This window comes from Solanum stenotomum, unplaced genomic scaffold (assembly GCF_019186545.1).
Source record: "Solanum stenotomum isolate F172 unplaced genomic scaffold, ASM1918654v1 scaffold29321, whole genome shotgun sequence".
In the NCBI taxonomy this organism is placed as follows: Eukaryota; Viridiplantae; Streptophyta; class Magnoliopsida; order Solanales; family Solanaceae; genus Solanum; species Solanum stenotomum.
The window spans coordinates 1-3,849 of NW_026030406.1; the positions used below are offsets into that span (position 1 = coordinate 1).

Consider the following 3,849-nt stretch of genomic DNA (forward strand, 5'->3'; position numbering starts at 1 on the left):
AAGTGTAGTAAGACTTCCGCTTGCTTTTTAATAAAAATAAAAGGGGACTTTGATTAAATGGATAAAGTTTTTAAATTTTCCTTACTTTTCTATTATCTTATGTTCATGATATGCTAAGGGCTTGTATGAGGCTTTTCAGAGTGTTGAACGCCGTGTCACATCTAAGGGGTACTCCTGGGTCGTGACAATATTAATCACATATCATGACAATTTTAAATACACAAAAATTTAATATTTAAAATATTGAAATCATATTGTGAAGTTTCTAAACTGTCACAAACTGATACTAAAAGACCTCCACAAATTTAAAAGTCATTTTATGGGGAGTGTCGTGGAGGTTTACTAAAACCACTGCAAATATGCTCGTGGCAAAGGTAATTGTAGCAGTTTTAGAAACCTCCACATTTTAATTTGTGGAATCCCTAAATCGCCATAAATTGAAAAAATAACCCCCATAAATTGAGCATTTTTTGTAGTGGTTGTATATTACTATTAATAACACAAATGGTTGGTTGGCACAACAAGATTACAAGGTATAACCATAAAACATACCATTAGCCTAAAAATACCCTATGAGTCGATCCCCAAATAATGTCCATAGTCTTTTCTCCACTATACCAATTGACTTTAAACATAAAATATCACTCAACATTGGAGAAATCCCCCGTGGGAATCCCTACCCGTTCATATCGTGCCGCAGTCAATCCTTATCTTTTTCCAATCACCATCCCTCCCCCATAAAAAGATCATGAAATCCAATTTATTCATTAATTCCAAAAGCTAAGAAAAATAGGAAAAATCTAATAATTATGGGATGATGAATACATATACATTGTAAATTAAGATAAACTAATTATATATCGATTTTTCATCAGGTATGCATTGATTAAATACTATAGACAAAATTTGTGATTTTGGGAAGTTTATAAAGTTTAAGGCTTTTCTTTGATGGATTTGAATAGGATACAATATATAGGTAGAGATTCCTAAATGTTATCACATGAAGTATCTTTTGTATCAAATAACATAGGTTGCTAAACTTAAGAGAAATAAAATATTAATGGCTAAAATAAGATTCAACTTAGTCCAAAATTTTGATAAAAATAACTTATTAACCGAACCATATTAGTGCATTTTTCCAACAAAAAAGAATAACGTTCATAAACGATTGAAATAAAAAGTACAATAACATGAAATGGAAAGAAAAATGCAACAAATTAAGACACACACTAGGGAAAAAGAACATGAAGAAACAATGATAGAACATTATAATTATTACATTCTCAATCGAGGTCCTTGGAATGTCCATCATGTTCAACATTGACGTCATTACCTTCTTTTGGTTCAGGCCTATACTGCTTCCATCCCCTAATGTAGCTATAGTCAGAATAAACCACGGATCATTGAATGACTCTTCCATTGGACTTGCTGATAAGGTAATATTTTCTTTGTTGGATGGAGGATTTGGAGACTGGTTTTGTTCTTTCTTTCTTTCATCAAGTTTAGCCATTTTTGCAGCAAACACCTTTAATAAACCTTTCATTTCTCTAGAATCAAGTTCATCAATACTTTTTCCCTCCACTAGTTGGTTGAAGAGGATTTCCATTTCCTTTGCCTCATTCATTTTCTCTAATTTGCTAATTTGTTCTTCTTTCTTATCAACTTTCTTTTGAAGATAGTCTTCATGTGTGACCAACTTTTCAAGCCTTTTGAACTCAATAAAACTTAAATACCTCTTCAAGACATCCTGAGCCAGACTTGTGGATTTCCAAGTAATGGGTTGGATTTTTCCTGGCCTAAAAAAATTATGGCGACTTCTACATCACACAAAATAGAAAGCTCTTATGCTTTCTTGAACAAACTTGTTTCTCTTCTATCTAAGATGGAGTTTCTCACATTTTCACTGTACGTAGTTCCTAGTATCTCTGAGCCTTTTTGTAGCCATATTGGATACTCGAATAAAAAAAATACTTTCTTTTGGAGTAGAATATAAAAAACTTGAAGAGATGTGTGGCTTTTATAGTTGTCAAACAAGAATTCTCAATGCATTCAAATTAAGAACTTTCATAATTTAGGTTCCAAACTTTAAATAATTTGATTATTGTAATCTGATTTGAAGGAAATTATTATTTTTTTCCTTAAAAGATGAAAATTGTTAATATTCAAATTGAAATTGGACAGGTCATATTCCATGATTATTTTTGGAGAAAGAAAATAAAATAATTAACTTTTTACACGGGCATATTTGGTAGAGAATGTTTATTGACAATATGCTATACAAAAGACGTTAGTATATCCTTAGAAAACATTTTTGCATCAAATTTCAATATTTCTATAGATAAAAAAGTTTATGTCAAGCATGGCGTAGGAAAATATATGAGTATTTTGTTTAATTATAATATGTTTTCGTTAAAGATTGACAATAATATACCGATTGAAGTAAGTTTTTAAGATATGGGATGAGAATTACTAAAGAAGAATGATTCTTTTTCACAAATAAGAAGTGTGATGACTCAAAATCTTAAGGCATGATGGCACTTGCACTATAGCATTGGTAGGTAAGCCAACCCTCCACCGAAATTAATATAAAACTATCATACATATATAGTAACATTTGCAAAATCAAGTCTTAAAACTCAAAGCTTTCATAGATATAATATAAGTGTGAAGGTAATAAATATACCCAAAATTTAGTGTAACACCTCGCTAATTGAAGGAGCTAGAATTAGAAAGAACCATTTTTGGAAAGGATGAAAATCTGAAATTTGGCAAGAGTTATGTTAAGTATTAGTTTCGGGACAAGAGTTATGTTAGGTATCAGTACAGGATGAGTTAGGTGTGCCATAAGATATAGAATGAAAGGTCTTTGAATTATCTCTCCAATGCCGCCGAGTTTGCTAATTTTGGAGCTCATATGAGGGAGATATGTCCGTTCAAAGTTAGGGATGTCTAGAAAAGGAAAGATAACCGGATTTTAAAGGGGTATTTTGGTCTTTTCCATACCCAATTAATTTAATTCGGTATTAGTAATTAAAGTGGGGTATAAACATAATTGGTTCAGTTTACACAATTGCAAAATCACGCTAGGGTTTTTAGAGAAAGAACTCAAGAGGAGAAAGGCAAAGAAAAGGTCTAGATTCGTCGATTTCTTGAGGAATTGATTAAGGATTTCACATAGGATTTGATCCTACGAGGTATGTGAGTTTACACAGCGTTGGGTTCATTCACCCACATGCCAACCATGTTTATTTCAGCGTGAATTCGTCCTAAAAAGTTGAATGTTTGAATGTTCTTAATGCATGTTCTTGAATTGCTTTCTTTCTTGAATTTGGGATGATATTGAGGAGTTTCCTGAGATTATAGTGTTCTTATTAGAGTTGTTTGAGTTAGATTCTTGTTTATATATTTTTGGTATCTGAATCAAAAGAGAAATTGAGAAAAAAATCAAAATTAATTGAATTAAGATCAGAGAACGAGTTGGAAAATTCGTCAGATTTGACAGGGGGAAGCTGGCGCGGCGCGACCCTGATGCGCCAGGGTGGCGCGCCAGTAGTGCACCAGAAATGGCTCTCTGAACTTTGGGGCTGGCCCGGCGCGCCAGCTGTGCTCCAGGGTCGTCCTCCCTAACCACTTTTTCGTCGTTTAGCCCGTTTGAGTCCTTCTAAAGTGTACTAACACTTCCTATCGATTCTAACTACTCTGAATGACTTCTAAACATCTAGAAATCATCTAGAAACATGATTCATAACCTCAAATCCATAAACTCAAATTCAAGGAAAGTTAAGAGCTAAGTGTAGAGAGCTCTTTCAAGATGTCTTTTGCAAATATTTTAAACTTGTTTTAAGACTT

The 3,849-nt window shown here is 32.8% G+C and overlaps 1 pseudogene; it reads right to left on the minus strand.

Annotated features, from left to right (window-relative positions):
• Positions 1-1,283: 1,283 nt before the first annotated feature.
• Positions 1,284-1,945, minus strand: LOC125851738 (agamous-like MADS-box protein AGL90; annotated as a pseudogene).
• Between the last annotated feature and the right edge of the window lie 1,904 nt (positions 1,946-3,849).